This window comes from Excalfactoria chinensis, chromosome 2, assembly GCF_039878825.1.
Source record: "Excalfactoria chinensis isolate bCotChi1 chromosome 2, bCotChi1.hap2, whole genome shotgun sequence".
Lineage (NCBI taxonomy): Eukaryota > Metazoa > Chordata > Aves > Galliformes > Phasianidae > Excalfactoria > Excalfactoria chinensis.
The window spans coordinates 87,578,778-87,598,193 of NC_092826.1; the positions used below are offsets into that span (position 1 = coordinate 87,578,778).

The 19,416-nt window shown below is 47.6% G+C and overlaps 1 long non-coding RNA gene across 1 annotated transcript; it reads right to left on the reverse strand.

Annotated features, from left to right (window-relative positions):
• Nucleotides 1-2,401: 2,401 nt before the first annotated feature.
• LOC140248706 (uncharacterized) lies at nucleotides 2,402-10,775 on the reverse strand. Its single transcript, XR_011902875.1, has 4 exons — nucleotides 10,666-10,775; nucleotides 10,235-10,358; nucleotides 2,906-2,971; nucleotides 2,402-2,809 (listed from the first exon to the last, which is right to left on the reverse strand). It is a non-coding gene; the product is annotated as an uncharacterized lncRNA (long non-coding RNA).
• Between the last annotated feature and the right edge of the window lie 8,641 nt (nucleotides 10,776-19,416).

The following is a 19,416-nucleotide window of genomic DNA, read 5'->3' on the forward strand; positions in this document are numbered from 1 at the left end:
AGCTATCAAGGGGAAAAGCACTCAAGGGAAACACACTCAAGGGAAACGCATTCAAGGGGTAAAGCTCTAAAGGGGAAAAGCTCTAAAGGGGAAACGCAATCAAGGGAAACGCACCCAAGGGGAAACGCAGCACGGAAATGCACAGATGAAAAGAATGCAGAGATGACAACTGAGTCTGGAGGACCCCAAAAGCTCAGCATCCATGCCTGGCAGGAGGAAAGGGTAGCTACAGGGCACGCTGCTAAGCCCACCAGAGATGCTACATCAGGGTCAGCAGCCCAAAATGGGTCTGCAGATGACAATTAGAACAAAACATCTCTCTGGAGGAAGGCAGAGCACCTGCAGTCATGCCAAGGAGGAGGTCAGGGTAGCTACCGGGCATCAATCTAGCCTGCCATCAGAGGAAAAGCTGCAAGACCACCACAAGGGAACAGGCAGCCTTGCTCAGGAGGCGTGGACCCACCTGGGTAATGAGAATAAGACAGCAAATGCATCAAGCAGAGCAGGAAAGCCAAAACAGGAGGCTGGAGTTTAAGAAGTCAGAAACGAATACACAGAATAATCGAGGGTGAGAGAACATCAGGTAAGTGAAGGGAAAGTAAGAGGAAAGGCACAGGCTAGGGGACAAGGAAGGAAGGGACAAGGAAGGTAAAGCTAGGCAAGGAAGAGTGAAAAGGAAAGGAGAAACACAAAACAAAGAGAAAATACATTGTCTCAAAAGGAAAAGAATGCTCTCAGTAAGGAAGAATGCAAAGAAAGGAACAGGAAAGACAAAGAACCGACAAAAGTGAAACAAAGACCATGGAAGGCAAAGCAAAAGGGGCACTACAGAAAAGCTAAGCGGGGAAATAACAAACAAACAGGGAAAAGAAAGCAAAGCAAAACAAGGTCTAGAAATGCAAGAGTAAAGCAAATCACCTGAATACAATATCACGGCAAAGCAAAGAGTCTGAATCAGATAAAAATGCTCCCCAATGATGATCTCTGGAAAGAAAGAATGAAAGAAAGAACATTCAGAAAGAAAGAACTGCTGGACTCTTTCCAAGAGATTCCTGTACTTTTTGTTCTGAGGAGCCCACAACTGGACACAGTACTCCAGATGAGGCCTTACCAGGGCAAAGTAGAGCGGGAGGATCACCTCCCTTGACCTGCTGGCCATGCTTTTTCTAATGCACCATGGAATGCCACTGGCCTTTTTGGCCATGAGGGTACACTGATGGCATGGCCAACCTGTTGTCCACTAGGACACCCAGGTCCCTCTCTGCAGAGCTCCCCTCCAGCAGGTCATCCCCCAACCTGTACTAGTGTATGCAATTATTCCTCCCTAGGTGCAAGACTCTACACTTGCTTTTGTTGACCCTCATCCAGTTTCTTACTGCCCAGCTCTCCAGCCTGGCCAGGTCTCGCTGAATGGCAGCACAGCCTTCAGGCGTGTCAGCCAATCCTCCCAACTTCGTATCATCAGCAAACTTGCTGAGGGCGGCCACTGTCCCCTCGTCAAGGTCATCGATGAAGACGTTGAACAAGACCGGACCCAGCACCGACCCCTGGAGGACACTGCTAGTTACAGGTCTCCAACCGGACTCTGCACTGCCAACAACGACCCTCTGTGTGCTGACAGTCAGCCGGTTCTCAACCCACCTCACTGTCCACTCATCTATTCCACACTCCCTCAGCTTTGTTATAAGGACGTCATGGGGGACAGTATCAAATGCCTTGCTGAAATCATGGTAGGCTACATCCACCGCCCTATCCAAAACTATCTGGAAGGTTCTTAGTTCTTTACCACCGTTTCCTTCCCCGCGCTTGAAAACTACAAGCAGCTAGAACAATGTTCTCTGAAGATATCCAGGAGAGAAGAGTCCCGGTACATCAGTATCAAGCTCAGCTCACGGGAGCCCAATGCCCACTGTTTCCTGGCTGATAAACACAGATCTCTGGCAGCATTCAATCATCTTCCCTGTACAACCGCCCAGGCCCCTCCTAGTCATCAACACCAGTATCATTTTAAAGTCAATGAACCTAGCCTGTAAAAGCACATGTAGCCTCCTTCATTGGTTTGGGGGACTGAGTTTGAGAACACATCTTTAGGCAAACACTCACATCAAGTTCCATATGTCTGAATGCGCAGCCCCTCCTCATGCAGTGACCGCCCTTCCACAGCTGCAGATGGTTTCATTCCCCGCAGCAACTTCACAGCGGCAGAAGGGACAGACGCTTCCTGTAACCAGAAGGAAACAACAAAGATAAATAAAGCAGCACAGCCCCACGTCCAAGGCTCTGTAAACTCCATGTATTCCAGTGACAGGAAGGCATCTGCAACATCAGCCTTCACCCTGGCATCAGGGTCCCTTGCGGCGCTGGTACAGGATTCATTGTGTTACGCCCTGTTACCAAAGGCACGATACCTGTGAGTGGGTAACACAGTATCTCGCTACCACAGAACTTGCAAGGAGCGACACAAAGTTTGATCTCAGCACTCATCACACAGAAGTTACTTTGGCAGCCTTGGGAGGAGAATGGAGGAATCTCTTGCTATGCAGGGAGCAAGGACTTGGTGTATTTCTAGCATCAAGTTACACGTGGTCAAATCGGGTGATGTTCCCAGCCTGCATCTTCATCCTTCCTTAAGGCCTTGACTGAAAGCTTGCTGGCACTGCGTCAGCTGATTCTGGCTCGCATTCCCTCCGGATCAGCTTCAGATACATCAGGGCTTGGACACGTGTTACTGATGAGTGCAGCAACATTGGGATCTGGCCCCAGTGATCTTCTGGACACCAGCTTTTCATTACACGTGAAACGTACTACACTGCAAGATATTAATAAGGAGAGAGAACAATACTCAGTCGATGACAAAAAGAGAAGCGTGTGTCCCAACGCTACAACTGTTAGAGAAAACACTCACCGTGACTCCTTTAGTACAGAAAAGCTGGAACGAGGCTTCTTAGCTACTTGATCTGGCTGTTCAAAGCTATTTAAAACAAAACAACACAAAACAACCAAACATGCTTCTCTTTGCATCGGTTTTAAAGGTTTTCTGATTTAAAGTGTGTTGAAGCAGGCTGTATTCAGAGAGAAAAAGTAACAACTTCTACTCCGCACATCATTTTTGCCCTTAATCCAGTGGCTGGATTTTCACTGAGAAAGGAGGCATTTCTGATGGAGATTACAATGAAGGCACCGTCCTTCATAGGACCTGGAGGATGAAAGAAAGGTTCAGAAACCCATTCTGGAATTCAGGCGCTAATTACTGGGAATACTCAAGCACAGTCTTGTCTTTCCTAACATTTTGTTCTGATTTTACTAATATGCTAGGCTCACCTGTAGGCTTTGTTTTGTTGCTTTTTTTTCCCTCCTGTACAATGAAGAGGTGTCACTTACTGAAATGGCACTGATTACTTTTTGGAGGACAGCGTTCTTGTTTCTCTCTAACAACAAGGGTATTTTTGCTAATTGCTCATCAGAATTTCCACAGGCACAGTGAATTAAGTGTGCCCTCTGAACACAGGTAGCCACTATCATCAGAAACTGATGTTGAAAATCACTGGCTTAATTGTTGCTTAGCTCAGAACTGTACTGCCTTTCAGAAAACAGTGATTGAACACTACATGAAAAGTGCTCTGTACTTCACTGTAGGTTGTTAAGCAACCCCCCCTGCCCCACAAGTGTTCTTTCCCTTCCTTACAGTTATCTCCACCTAAGCAGAATCCAAAACACGTGCCCTTGATGCCATCCAACTTCCCCCGAGTGCTTTTGCAGTTTTACAGAAAAGAAAAAAAAAAGAAAAAAGAATAAGAAAGAGGATTTTCCTCTTGCCCCACTGATAAACAAAGAAGTCAAACATGGGTAGCTTGGCCATGAATGCCTCCAGGGATGGGACACCCATAACCTCTCCAGCCTGCCCATGTCCCTCTGGATGGCTTCCCTTCCCTCCAATGTATCAACTGCGCTGCTCAGTTTGTATCGTCTGCAAACCTGCTGAGGGCGCACTCGATGCCATCATCTGTGTCACTGATGTTGAAGAGCATCGGTCCCAAGACCAAACTCTGAGGGACACCACTTGTGATCAGCCTCCACCCTGACACAGAACCATCGATCACAACCCTTTGGCTGTGTCCAGCCAGCCAATTCCTAATCCACTGAACAGTCACAAAATCCACACCTCCCCAGTCTAGAGAGAAGGATGTGGTGAGGGACCATGTCAAAGGCTCTGCAGAAGTCCAGGTAGATGACATCCATCGCCCTTCCCCCGACGACACAAGCCATCACTCCATCATACAAGGCCACCAAATTGATCAGGCAAGATCTGCCCTTGGTCAAACTATGCTGGCTCTCTTGGGTCTCTGTCTTGTGTGTGCCTTAACATCACTTCTAGGAGGATCTGCTCCATGATTTTCCCAGGCACAAAGCTGAGGCTCGCCAGCCTGAAGTTGCCCGGGTCCTCCTTTCTACCTTGCTTAAAAATTCCCAGGATCGTGCTGTGATTCATCCATATGCAGACATTCTGGAAGACAAGCAACTGGTGCCTAGCCAAAAGTGGAACAGAATGACTGCCTACTGAGGGCTTCTTCTGCAAAACTATTGTAAACATTTCTCATTTTCCCAAGTATCAATTCAGCTTCCCACTTCTTTTTCTAAAGCTTTTCAAAAGAGACAAGCAAGGCAGGCAAGGCAGGGATGTAGCCCTCTATGTTAGGAAAGAATGTGAATGTATGGAAATCAGTGATGGCAATGATAGGGGTGAGAGCTTATGGGTCAAAATAAAAGCAAAGGCCAGTAAAACTGACATTACCGCAGGAGCGTGCTACAGGCCACCCAACTGCATGAAGATGCGGACAAGACACTTTATAGGTGGTTGGATGAGGTCTCAAGGTCTCTCCCCATTGTTCTTGTGGGGGATTTCCACGTCCCACACATCTGCTGGATTCCTAATGCTGCAGATAGGGAACAGTCCCGGAGGTCCCTAGAGTGTGTGGGAGAGAACTTCCTGACACAGATGGTGAAGGAGCCAACAAGGGGAAGCAAACTCCTGCTGTTTGTTAACAGAAAAGGTCTTGTAAGAGATGGAAAGGTTGGAGGCCGTCTGGCATATAGTGATGGTGAGATGCCAGATTTCTCAGTCCTCGATAAACCACAGAGGGGAGTCAGCAGAACTGCTACTTCGGACTCCCAGAGGGCAAACTTTATCCTTTCTAGGACCATGGCTGAGAGAGTCCCTCGGGAGGTAGCTTTGGAGGGCGTGGGAACCCAGGAAGGCTAGCAATACTTTAAGCAAGTAATTTAAAAGGAGCAGGAGCTGACCATCCCCAAGACATAGAAGACAACAGGCAAGGAGGCTGGACTGGCTGAACGGAAACCTCTGACTGGAACTCAAGAGCAAAAGGAAATGTACGGTCTCTGCAAGAGTGGGCAAGCTACTTACGATGATAACAGGTATGTAGCAAGGCTGTGCAGGGACAACATTAGGAAAGCCAAAGCCCAGCTAGAACCGAACTTGGCCACTAAGGTAAACAACAATACATATTTCTATTAATACAACAACAGCAAGAGGAGGGCTAGGGAGAATCCATTCCTCATTGGACACCAAGAGCAACTTGGTGACTAAGGATCAGGATAAGGCTGAGCTACTTAATGCCTTCTTTGCCTCAGTCTTTAATAGCAAGATTTGTTACTCCCTGGGAATAAAATCCCCTGTGCTGCTAGGTAGGGACGAGGAACCCAGCAGGCCCTGCCCTATCAGTCTCACCTCAGCGACAGCAAAGGTTATGGAATGGATCATCTCAGGAGCCATCGTGGACCAATTAAAGATCAACCAGGGGATCAGGTCCAGTCAGCATGGGTTTATGAATGGTAATTCCATTCTATGACAAGGTGACCCACTTAGCAGATGAGGATAAGGCTGTTAATGTGGTAAAGCCTCTGACGCTGTACCCCACAACATCTTCATGGAGAAGCTGGCTGCCCACAGTTTAGATGGGCGTATGCTGCACTGGGTGAAACACTGGCTGGAAAATGGGGCCAACGAGTTGCAGTCAATGGAGTTAAATCCAGTTGGCAGCCAGTCACTCCAATGTCCCCCTGCGCTCAGTACTGGGGATGCTTCCATTCAACACCTTTATTAACAATCTTGACGAGGAGATGGAGCACACCCTCAGTAAGTTTGCAGACAACACCAAGTTCAGAAGGATGGTCGAGCTGCCTGATGGGAGAGAGGTGCTACACAGGGACCCGGATAGACTGGATCAATGGGCCAGGACAAACTGGATGAGTTTCAATAGGGACAAGTGCTGGGTCCTGCATTTTGGTCACAACAAACCCAAGCAACCCTGCAGGCTTGGGGAGGAGAGGCTGGAAAGCTGCCTGATGGAAAGGGACCTTGGTGTACTGATGGACAGTCAGCTGGATATGAGCCAGCAGCACGCCCAGGTGGCCAAGAAGGCCAACGGCACCGTAGCTTGGGTCAGGAATGGAGTGGGGAGCAGGACTAGGGAAGTCATCCTGCCCCTGCACTTGACCCTGGCGAGGCCTCACCTCAAGTACTGTGTTCAGTTTTGGGCACCCCAATTCACAAAGGACGTCAAGGTGCAGAAGCAGGTTTAAAGAAGGGCAGCAAAGCTGGGGAAAGGATTGGAGAATATGTTCTGCAGGGAGCGACTGAAGGAACTGGGGCTGTTCAGCTTGGGAAAAAGGAGGCTGAGGGGAGACCTTATTGCTCTCTCCAGATACCTGAAAGGTGCTTACAGCAAGAGCGGGGCTGGTCTCTTCTCACTGGTGACAGGACGAGGAGTAATGGCTTTGAGCTGCGCCAGGGGAAGTTTAGGTTGGATATCATGAAAAAACTTCTTGACAGAAGGGCTTGCTAAGCACTGGAATAGGCTCCCCAGGGAGGTGGTTGAGTCACCATCCCTGAATGTGTGTAAAAATCATTCTGATGCGGTGCTCAGTGACAAAACTGAGTGGAGGGCTGTTAGAGTTAGGCTAGTCTGGTTAGGTTGTGGTTGGACTTGATGATCCTTAATGCCTTCTCCAAGCTGAGCAATTCTATGATTCTATGAGATTTAACACCACAGTTCTTGTGGGAGCTGTGATGGAACTTGCAGTGTCTCTGGCTTCCCCACAATCACTTTCTCCAGGAGGATTCTTAGGTCCTGGAACTTCTCGAAAGCCAAGGACACACCTCTGTCCAGTTTCCGTACCAGCTCCTGCAGTGACATCTCTGACAGCTTTCTCCTCTAAGGAAGAACCAAGCAGGTGGTTGAGTCACCGTCCCTGAATGTGTTTAAGAACCATTTGAATGTGGTGCTCAGGGACGTGATTGGGCAGCAGGTTGCCGGGTTTAGGGTAAGTTTGGTTAGGTTACGGTTGGACTTGACCACCTAAAGGTGGTCTTATCCAACCTGAGCAATTCTATGACGCTATGATCCCTATTGAAGTTGACCTTCTGCGGTTTCTAAAATCACTCTGCCTTCAGCAAAATGTTACTCCCTGCATCCTCCTGCCTTCCAAGGAGAAGTACAGAAGCCTGTCCGCCAACCAGTAGTCTTTGCTGGGCTGGATGCTGAAATTACCCACCAACTATGAAGAGCCAACAATACAAAGAGAAGTACATCAGGTGAAGTAGTCACGCTTTAGAATACCAGATGCTACTAAGATCTAAACTACCAGAGCTCCCAGGGGCAGCCTTTCTCAAGCTATACTATCATCTACTGCAGCTAGCACTTACGCTCTGCATTCCAATGCCTACTTCTTCAGCCGATAGCAAAGACTCATTGTATCAGCAGTACAATATCCTCAAGCTTTTGACAGGTTTGAACTGGTTATGAGAAGCATCCAGAAGCTCAGAGGCTTACCCAAAGCTAATCTGGATCTTTCTTAAGCACAAAGCTCCACACAGAGGCACAGAAACCCAGTGACTCAGGACTCCTACCACCACTTGGCTCGCCTCTCTCAGCGCTGCTCCCTCACCAAACATCCAGGACTGGTTTTTACCACGTCCCTGCCAAAGAGAACACAAGATACTCAAGGACACCTTTCTCCCTATGCAAAACATGGCTCGTGGGCCATATAAACTCTGCAAAGCTATAAACACGTGTTTAGGTTCTACAGGAAACAGAGAAACTTAAAACATATGCCTGAGGCCCCTGTTTAGCAGTAACTGTTTGCTGAATTTGGGCTCAGAATAGGATTCCAACTTGTCACATCCAAAGCCTTAATGTCCCGACCTAGCGGCATCTACTTCATCAAACACAAGGTCTCAGTAATATACACCACACACCAGCCATGCTCATAAGGACAGGTAACTCTTCTGTGACAGCTTCATCCAAACCTTACTGGATTAGCCTTGCTATCACCTGCAGCTCGTTCTAGTCACTGTTTTGAGGGGTCAGAGCCTGAACTCTGCTAAAAGGCCACATACCATCATGAGATCAGGTACACCTGAGGCAACCACACCACTAAGGCTCCTTTGCTAAACTTCAGCGGTCCCCAGTGATTGCTAAGAAATAAAGTAAAATCCACAGTTCCAAACACAAACACTTTTCTCAGTATCCCAACACCTCTGCCTTGTCCATCACAGGCCAGCAGGACTAAAGTCAAAGCAGTGCAAACCACAATCCCAGAGAAGTAGCTGGAAGCTCTGTTTCATCTTCTCACAAGCTTAGCAGATCAGAGCTCAGTGAATGCAGGCTAAGCACAAGTTGCTCACAGAGAACAGGGGCTCTGCTATCACCAGCACCTGCTACACATCAAGAAGGAATGTGTGCTGCAGCATTCATTCTCCTTGACACAACTACGAGTTCCTCACAACTGTCAGCACTGGAAGGAAAGCAGGCTGAAGAGAAACACAGATGAATCCGTACAGGACAGAAAAGCCGGGAGTACAAAGGACAGGGACTGATCTTGAACTAAACACATTAGAGAACAATAGCCTGGAGAGCAATATTGGGCAAGTCTGAAATGGTGATTCATACAGAAGATTCCAGAGTGTTCCTCGTTTTTTTCTGTTTTTCGTTTGTTTGTTTTTTGTTTAAAAAAAAAAAAAAAAAAGAAAAAGACAACACAAAGAAATCAGGATGGATATAATTTGAAAACTCTTTTCAAGTGGCCTGGCATCTAAGGGCAAACTGAAGACTGCACAGAACACCAACAGAAAAGGAGAGAACAGCCTAGGGGGGTGCCACAGAGAAGCTGGGAAGCGACCATGGCTCTGCTCAGATAACAACTGCTGTGTGAGGTAGAAAGCTGATGGTGATACCTTCTGCCAATGAGGAGCACAGCTGGGAGGAGAAGGATGAGGAAGGATGCCATCTGCAGCACAGGCACACACACCAGCGGTACAGCCTAGCTCAGAGCTCCAACACCAAAGTAATTATAAGGTTTTACTTAACAGCTCTGTACGGGACGATTCAACTACTTCAAGCTTCAGCAAGCTGCTAGTGACTGATAAACCAAGACTTCTCAGCGACCTCAAAAGCTGGCAGCCTTTCAAAAAATAAACTGATTGTATGCTTTATGAGATGGTTTGTTCAATCTACAGAAATTAATCCAGCAGGCAGTCAAACAGTCAAATTCTGTGCTGCCAGCAGAGCCTTTTCATGAGCACTAGGAACATCCCCGGCTACAGCACTACCACAGCATTGGCAGAAAACACAGTCACCTAAGAGAATATAAAAAAAAAGAAGCACCTCACCCTACCCTTATTTAACTCCTCTCCCACATTTAGAACTGAAACTATGAGTTCAAATGCCATAAAAAAAATTGGGGGAAAAAAATCATCTGGTAATTCCAAGGCAAACCACCATGATCATAGAACCACAGAATATCCCAAGTTGTAAGGGAACCACGAGGATCATCAAGTCCAACCCGATGCTCCAGGAAGGGCCACCCAAACACAAACAGCCTTTACGCTGCAGCAGCTCAGGGCCAGGCCCACAGCCCCGGGGAGCCTGTTCCATGACCACTGGTATCAGATGCAGCAAGCACAGGGAGCAGGCAGGAAGGCACAGCAAAGCAGCAAGCCAAGCCCAATCTCTCAGAGGGGGCCTGCTTACAGGATGCCTAGACATTGCCCTCCCAAAAAAAACTCCACCATTTTCACAGCCAAAACAGAAACTACCTTTGCACTTCTCACAACTCTTCCCTGCGCTCCCAACTAAATGGTATCATGAAATCATCTACCACACTGCAACTGCTCAGAATAATCAAAATTATATCATTCATGACATAAGAAACTTACTTTTGACTAGTGGCAACGACATTCCATTCCCATCCTGTCCCTCTGAGTAACGAATACTGCAATTGGCCTTCTGACAGCCTCCTGGATGAATCCACCAACAGCAAGGAAGCATCCTGCACTTACTCTGAAGAGAGAAGGAAAGCAAGGTTCATGGAAACACGCACACAAGGCTTGCACCCAGACACGGTTCTCCAGATCATGCCACAGATAGGACTACCAGAGTGCCAGAACATAATTTACCACTAAAGGAAACATCTGGGGGCACATTCACAACTTCAGCACAAGCTGTAATGGCTCATCATATTTAGCTTTCCTCTCATTACAGCTGGAAAACAAGATACTCCTAAACATCAGTCAGCAAGCACTCGGATCAGACTGCCCTCTGGTTTTTACAATGACAGACATCATTACAGCCACCTCTAACACCTGACCAGGAGATGCTTCCATTTATTAGCCTGGACTTGCTTCCTTCCATCAGCAGCTGCTCCTAAACTGACCTCGATTCATACAGTGATACCATCGACTTGTAGCACGAGCTGACCTGCAAGACAGTGAAGTAAAAGGAGGATGGCCACAAACACTGACACAGCACGTTCTAATATCCTTGAACAACCACAAAAGAGACAAAACAAGAGATAAGGGCATCTGCAGCAACACCCCAGTTGATAAAGAAATGCAAATCCAGCCTGGCCTCAGCAGCCCTTATATATTTCTTACCCATTTGATTAAGCAGACTGCATTTTGAACCAGGAGTGTTCACAGTCTCTTGCAAATTAACATGACACAGCCAAAACCAGCCAAAACCAGCCAAAACCAGCCAAAACCAGCCAAAACCAGCCAAAACCAGCCAAAACCAGCCAAAACCAGCCAAAACCAGCCAAAACCAGCCAAAACCAGCCAAAACCAGACAAAACCAGCCAAAACCAGACAAAACCAGACAAAACCAGACAAAACCAGACAAAACCAGACAAAACCAGACAAAACCAGACAAAACCAGACAAAACCAGACAAAACCAGACAAAACCAGACAAAACCAGACAAAACCAGACAAAACCAGACAAAACCAGACAAAACCAGACAAAACCAGACAAAACCAGACAAAACCAGACAAAACCAGACAAAACCAGACAAAACCAGACAAAACCAGACAAAACCAGACAAAACCAGACAAAACAAAAAAAAGCAATACAAGGACCAATAGAGAAAAAAAGCAAGCCAAAGACCAAGGTATCAAAGATTAAAAAACAAACAAACAAAGAAAAAAAAAAAATCAAACCCACACAAAACAGAAGAAAAAAAAAAAAAAGAAAATGCATAGCACCTGTAACAACAAAAATACTGGCACAATGGGAATATATTAGAAAGGCAAGGAAAGAATGGCTCACCCACCTCTGAGATTGGAAGTGCACAGAACAAACTGCACAGAGGAGAAATCATCAGAAAAAAATCCCACCCAGGGGCAGTCAGCCCTCAGAAATGCTCTGTAGGAGAGGTGCAGCCAGGCTCCACCCATTCCAGTCACTCAGCTGAGAACTCAACAGTTCTCATACAGCAAATCAGAAGAAAAATAGCAAAGCATAGATGAAAAACACAGCAACAACAAATGAACCTCAAAGGATTCTAGAAAATAACACAGAATTAAGTAAATAAATAAATAAACCCACACACAAAAATGAAAATGAAAATTAAAAAAAAAAAATGCAAAAACAATGAAAAACTAAAAGACAAAAAAAAGAAAAAAAGCACAGCACAGCAAAGAACAGATGACAAAAAACAACAAGGAAAACACACATCCCTGAAAAGAAATGGCACCTGAGCATTTCACCAGAGAGGCTCCTTCCCTTCTGTCTTCCTGCAAAGACACAAGGATAAAAGCCTCAGTTCCTCTGAGCAACAATTGGAAACAAGTCCACAAAATTATTCATTCAAAGGCACTTCCAGGAGATGCATAACAGAATCCTTCCCAGTTACACAAGCTTACACTGTGGCCTTAGGAGAAACAAGCTGCCTTTCTGGTCCCGGTTCCTAAGGGCTCCTTTTCATCACCTGTTGGACACAGCAAGAGGACTTTTCTTGCACAAATATATGCCCTGCACACCCTTCTCCATCCCAAAACAAAGTCCAACCTAGAGTTGCAGAGCAGACACTAGATGCTGACCAGAGCAGTAAATGAACAGAAGAGGGGAGAAGCAGATACAGGTAAAACAACTAAAGGAGAGAAAGAAATCAGAACTGAAGAAAGGATACAGGTAAGAAAGAAGGACAGAAGAATGGAAAGTGCTGTAGAGGATAGGACTGGACATCAGCAGAAGAGGAGCAGATGCAAAGCTACACCAAGGTGTGCCTTCTCCCTCTGTCCCTGTCCACCACTAGCAACATCCCCCACTGACAGGGATGCTGCTGCCCCAGCAGCTGATGGGGTTGTGGCCTGGGGCTGTTCCCTGCCACTTCTTTTCTTCAGGTGTCTGCACACGAGGAACAGCTGTTCCCCATGCCCTGCATGCTGGTAATTAGTGTGGGTAATTACTGGGTGGGAATTGTGGGAAGGAAATTCAGGGGGGGGATAGTGAGGGGAGGAGGAATGGGAGGGAGCTAGGACATTTTTCAGGGGTGGGAAATTGTTTTGTTGGGGTTGTGGAGATCTGCCATGACTGTTAGGATAAGGAGTTGGAAATATTAAGAGATGGGTGCATGCAATGGGAGTGTTTCGCCTCTGTCCTTGATTACAGCTTTGACACCAGGCAGTAGCTTACCAAAGCCATGCAGTTGAGTTTAGAGCCGGGGGTGAGCTCCAAGAGGGCACTCCTATGAGCACCACACGGGGTTACTTAAATATGATGGGGGTGCCCCTGCAGGCGCCCAGGAACTGTTTCCAAGGTGCTTCCGTGTGGAAGGGAGAGAAGAGTGTTGGGAAGGAATCCCCAGCTTTAATTGCATCCTGTGTCATTCTGACTGGAAGGATGTTTAATGGGAGTTGCTCTGTCCCGCGTTTGCTTGCAGATGTGACTAGAGGAGGTGATCCAGGTTCCCCTCTAGGTTCTGGGACCGAAAGTCTGGCAGATCGCATGGGTATGTCATGGCTTTGTAATTCCTTAGAGAGCTTTCACTGCCCATTTCCATGCCATTTCATGGCACGATCCCCTGTATGCTCCGCTATTCAGTGACGCTGTAGTGTATGACTGAATCTTTTCATGGGTCTTTGGTTGCAGAAGTGCCCCCAGGGAAAGCCTTGCCCGATCCTCGCTTTCCTCCTGCACTGGAGCCCAGCTGGAATCTCAGCTGTGAGTACTTTTGTCTTTACTGCCTCCACCGACTCACCACTGCTCTTCAAAAGCTCATGTACATGATATTTAACTTCACGCATTCTGTTTAGGTCTGGAAAGAGTAAAGGACGAATCTGAATGAGGAAAATACTCCCAGGGCTCGTCCCGTCTCATACAAAAATTGTTGAAGGAAATGAAGAAGGCAGAGCGTGGTGGGTATACTTCAGTCTGCTTACCGTGAGTCGTGGGAAGCTGAGGTCTGATGTACATGGGTGGATAAGCTCTGGCCTACAGAGCAGGAAAGGGTCAGAGCCGTGCTGCGGTGGTGTTCCATGTAACGCCTTGCAGGTGCTGTCAAGCACCAGAGCTGGTCTGCTGCCACTTCTGCATCCGACCAAGACCCAGAGACAGGTGCTCCCCCAGCATGACCGTTACTTGTCAGAGCGGCTTTGTGCAGACATGGGCACCCAGATGGCAGCAACTGGCGAGTGCTGTGCTTCTGTCTGTACAAAGCCCTCTGTGCAGCTGAGCAAGTTCAAGGCAGGAGGAGCATCCTGAGCAGGGGTGGCTGCCTTTGTTGTTGCTGGAAAGAAGGTGAAGAAGGCGCTTCTGTTGGAGCTTGAATTTCAGCCTGCAGATGCCTGTCTGTAGTGGGTGGAACGTGATGGGTGGTGATGCCCACAGCACAGTGTGTGAGGGCCTTGCGTAGGAGCTGATTCCTCAGGAGGTGTGAGAGGGTCGGCACCCTCCAATTCCTGGGAGGGACCAAATGCCCTTGGGCAACAGAGGGGGGTGTAGTGGCTTTGGGGGGCTGGGACCAGCAGACTTTGCCTGAGCTCAGGATTGGTGTACCTTGGTTCCTGATGAGAACACATCACGTCCAATCCTGCTGTCCTGCTTTCTTTCTAAAGGAATGGAACAGCCAACCGAGCAGGATGCACTGCAGGAAGGCAGCCATCTCACTCTGCCCAGCTCGGACAGTGTAACAGAGGCAGCACCAACAACTAGCATGCCAGGTAATTTCTGTCCCGTGGCCATCCAGTGTCACTAACCAGAGTCACTGTGTGCCTGCAGGCTCTTCCTGCCTACTCCTGTATACCAGGTCAGCAGCCAAATCAGGGCACGTGTAAAAGAAGCCAGGCTCTCTGAAAATGGCTGACCTCAGTTGGGTCTGGAGAGTTGTTCAGCAGCATGCCAGAGAAAGTGCGTGCAGAGCTCTGTGACACTGCTCACCTCCCACCGCTCCCAATTCCCAGAGACTTGTGAGCTTTGCCCTTTTGGATGAAAGGGATCCTGTGTGGTAGGAGCCTGCAGGGCTGTTTCTCCCCAGGGCTGGCTCCGGCTGTGCCCTGTGCTGGCTGGAGCCCAACCTTCATCCTGGGGATGTCCTGCGGGAGAGCTCAGGACACGTGAGCTGGGGAAAGTGTGAGGGAATCGGCTCTGCGGTGTTGCCCACAGACAAAGCCCAGAGCCCAGGGCACAGCCCCAGTCCTCGGCCAAGAGCAAGACACGGGTAGTTCCTGTGCATCCTCTCCCTGTCAAACGAGAGGTGGAAGCAATCTTTCTTGTCCCCCGATGCTTAGGCACCAGGGGCAGAGGCACGCACTGAAGAAAAGGACAATTTCCGGGGCCTATGAAGCACACTGAGGGATCATCTGTAGCGCAGGTGAAGGTAACGTGGGACATTGTCTTGCTTCTTCCAGGGATGAATGCCAAGAAAAGCACAAAGGCTGCTGTTGACAGGTCTGTGCGAAAGCGCCACATGATGGTGATTCTCAAAGCTCTGCTGCTGTCTGCGCTGGTGCTGGCCTGTGGTACTGTGCTATGGATATGCAAAAAATACCGGTGAGTTGGCTTTTCCCCAAAACACTTTATTGCTGCGTTTGGCAAGGAAGCATTTGTGGTGCTGGGATCCTGGACGGCCAAACTTTACGTTGCAAAGCTTTTCTAGTTTCCCCTTATTTCCTGTCAGTGAGCAGTGCTTTCTGAAACTCATTTTCACAGGCCGTGCATGAGGAAAGAGAGAACAGCAGAGCAAGCTCATCCCGAGACCGACGGTGAGGGTGTTCCAACTGGAGATGAGTGCAGAATGGAGCTGGGAGAGGCAACAGGAGAGAATCTTGCCCAGTCAAACGAGAATCTCAACAACAGTCCCAGACCATTCTGTTCTGCCATCAGAAACATCCTGTCAAAATGACAGCATTTATTCATCTGCAAGACCACCCCCTGCTCCAATTGATGTTCTAGTGGAGTGGGAGCAGGATTTGGATCGGCTCCTTTAGGAACTCTCTGAGGTGGCTGGCAGTGTAACAGCGTAGTCTCATTGTATCTTAAAAACAAACAAACCATCAAAAACCAATAAAACAAACAAAAATCCCAGCACTGTTCTTTTCCTTGGATACGCTGACGTGATACATTTTCCAGCTGAGACTTTGCAATAAGTCTTGAAGCAGTTTTGAACTGGTACAAGTTGGCAGTGTCTGCATTCCGTTCTCCTAATTTCCTTGCTGCTCAGAGTTACGGTATTTATTAATATATCAATAGGGGTATTAGTGTCAGCTGCTTTCTCCACTCAGGAAGTCCCAGTGCAAGCCAAGATCCAGACAGGAATTCTTCAGTGGAGGCTGTGGTGTTTATGAATAGCCATACAATATTGCACTTTAGTTAATTCACCAAAAGCACATCTAGTCCAATTTGACAGTATGTGAAGTTGCCATGAAATGTTCTCAAAGATGATTTAGTGTCTTGAGATCTTTCCACTTGAGCATTTCCCAAGAAATTCAGTTGCTGAGAGATATAAATACTAGTTAGGTAAGTTCAAGAACTGCTATAGTCTACAGAACTTTTCACAGGACAGTGTGTGTAGGATACCTCACGGTATAAACCATAAGAGGGATAATCCCAGAAACATGCACATCTGTAAGAGGCCATGCTTTTTACATTATTGCCTCAAAAGTTTGCTGAAATGGACAAGTCCAGGCAAGCCCTGGGCAGGGGATGAGAAATCCTTTGTCTGAGGGTAACAGATGGACAAGTCCAGGGGCAAAGAGAGAGAGAGAAGCTGCAGATGAATGGCCGTGGTCTTTTGTGTGTGCTTATCTCAAGGAAGATGGCCATCTCACGGGTACTCGCATGACTCTGACCCAAGCTCCCAGGAATGTCACGTAGGCTGGGAAGAAGTAGGATAAAAAGAGCATGGACAAACCACGAATTTAGGTTTTCTGACATCAGATGCCTCACTTCATGAACAAGGAGGTTTTTTGACATCACGTGCCAAACTACGTGAATGCCTGCATGCTGGAGAAGATGCTTGCATGAAGAACTTCTAGGTATCTGGCCTCAGAATCTCTCCATCGTCGTCCTACTGCTGCCAACTGACTCTCCTGGGCTTGCTGTCGAACCATTTGCTGCTTCACATTTAATCCTTAGGGGAACAGAGTAGACTGGAGTTCCACGTGTTTTCATGTTGACACTCAACGTGCACGTCGTTTGATACAGGACCCAACAATGGCAGAGACGATGACGAGACCTGCTGAAGGTGTTTTGGAAGGCATAAGAAGCAAGGGAGAGAGATGTGCACAGTTCTTCTGGATGCTGTGCAAAGAGCAAATCAAAGTCAGCCCTTTTTTTCTTTGCCTGTCCCTCGATGCCTATGAGGCTTCTGTCACATATGGTTGTGCTTACAGCAGAGACACGAGGTAAGTTTTGGTTCTTAGTGAATCTTTTGAGTGCGATCCTGTCACTGTTTTTTGATCTTTCCCCTTTTCTTTCACTGTTATTTTTTTCCTGGTGAGTACCTGGACAAAGTCCAGCAGTTCCATGCTGCTGTCTGTAATGCTTTCCTAGGGAAGGGAGTTTTGCTGGAATTATACCTTCCTGTATAGCCAAGTGAGCTGAAACCAATACGATCCTTGCTGTTATTAATTTCCTGTTGTAATTTATGCGGCCATCTGAATACAATGTATTTTAATCAGGGAGATGGCCTGCGTGATGAAGGAGACCAGAGGTGACGGTAATCTTTCCAGCCATTGCTACAGCAGTAGCCAAGGTCTTTGCTGCATGTAATGATACAGCACTCCCTCTGGTGTCAAGTGAAAGAAGGAGCAAATTTCAGCTCTTCTGTGGCCGCATACTGGTCAGGAATGGATTTCAAGTAAGACCCACAGTCATAACGTGGGGTTGAGTGACCTGCAGTAAGCACTGTTACCGCTAGAAATGACCTGCAGTCCCAAGGAAAGGTAAACAAACCCAAGCTAGGTATTACGCTGAAAAGCATCAGTGCAAAGGGCTTTAGGATAGATTGCTTTTGTGTCCACATCTAGCAGATATTAGATGAGTCCCTTGGCTCATTTCCCACTTTGTTAGGAATTTGGAAGCACCGTGGAGGAGTTACGTGCAAATCACAGTCAGTTTGACTAAAAGGGGTGACAGAAGGGGTCAGAAGGGATGGTGTCACTGTGCAGGGAGCACCAGAAAGCCGGGATGACCTGAAAAAACTCTGAACGCAGTTGTGAAGTCCAACAGATCCAAGGACAGATATCAGTCACAACCACAACAAACCATACGGATGTTCTGCTTCTGCCTTTATAGCTCTAAGGACAGACAGACCGTACAGATGTGTTGTGCTCATGGGTACGTCTCAGAAAACCAGCTGTGGAGGAGCACGTTTGGCTGCAACATCCATCCTGCTTCCCTCGAGACGTCGGTCCCTAGTGGTGGCGCTGTGATCCAACTTTTGCCACCGGAGGAACTTTTTCCTGCGTGCTTTAATTTTCTGTGCTCCAGGTGATCAGTGCTATTCCAGGAGACTGAGAGAGATTGCTCATCAGGAAACTAAGGACGTCAGATTGGTTCCCGTGATCCACACTCTTTGCACCATTCAGTGCACTGCAGAACTAATGAATGGCTGCACGAAATAGATGCAGTGAAAGCTAAATGACAGCTTTGGATGGAAAAGAATGGGAGTAGCTGCTGTCCCCAAAGTCATGGCTCTTATTCAGGTGCATGAGCCCTTTTCTCCTTTAATAACAGAGGCTCCCCAGATGTTGAAGCCTACGTGATCTGAAATGACCCAGTAGTCAAGCGGGAGTCATTCTGAGATGCTAGATGCCTTGGACAGAAAGGATTGGCACATTGTGAAAGGTTCACATTTTGCCCCGTTGCATCTCATAGAGGATCCTCCTTGGGGAAGGAGCAGTAATGCTTAACTGAACCGACGTAGGGCTGGGAACTGATTTCTCAGCAGGTGGAGGTAAGGCTTCCTGCAGTGCTTTTCTCTCTGTTGGAATAAATTGCCCATAGTCACAGAAGTCACTTGCAGCGTTTGAGGCACGGACTCAGATGTGAACGATCCAAATCGTTTATTACAAGTTCTCACATCCCTTATATACCTTCACAAGTTGTTGTTTTCTCACTTTCCCATCTGCCCTTATAACTTTCCCATCTGCCCTTATGACTTTCCCAACCACCTTTACATGTCAACAAAGCATTCTACAAAACACTTTTCAACTGTCCATGCAGGCACATATCCAATCAGAGCTGTGAGAGCCTTCTTCTCCTTCCAGAGGTGTCCTTGGTTCTCATGCTGCTTATCTTGCTCCACAGCTGCTGCTCTGAACAGCTTTTCTTGTATTCCCACAGTCACTGTCTGCTTCTGTTCTGTAGCACTAATTGACCAAAGTATCAGAGAGTTCAGACAAAACATACCTCTAAGTGCTAGACAGAAAGTGGACTGCAAACCTACAGCATGCTTTCTGTCACTCTGTCTCCTTAGTTGCAGACTGTGGTCTCTGGGGTGTTACTGATGGGCAGGCAGGTGTTCATTCTCTGTGCATCCCACCACTGATGTACGGCCATCTGCCTCCTGCCGTGGTGATGGCAGCAATGTGCAGCAACAGGGCAAAATCTCCAGAGAGCCCT